Genomic DNA, 327 nt, shown 5'->3' on the forward strand with positions numbered 1-327 from the left:
TGTATTGCACTTGCGATGAAAATATAAAATGTAAATGTTTAATCATTATTTTTTTATTAGGCTTGTGACACAACAAAATTAAAATCGTAAGTAATTTGCCTAAACTTAACTTTATTCTAACCCTAGTGTAAAATACAGTAACTTTAACTTGATAATGAATACTCTGCAGAAAGCCAAACATATTTATGTTAATTTAAAAGTTAGGCTATGTAATCATTAGGTATGACAGCCGAAATCGGCATGGTTGTACAGTAGCCTACAGGCAAGGCGGAGGCGTAAAGGATTAGGTCTACAGTATGCTACATCGCTGTATTAGCTGAGGTTGGG

The sequence above is a fragment of the Salmo salar genome, chromosome 20 (genome assembly GCF_965601325.2).
Source record: "Salmo salar chromosome 20, fSalSal1, whole genome shotgun sequence".
Classification (NCBI taxonomy): domain Eukaryota; kingdom Metazoa; phylum Chordata; class Actinopteri; order Salmoniformes; family Salmonidae; genus Salmo; species Salmo salar.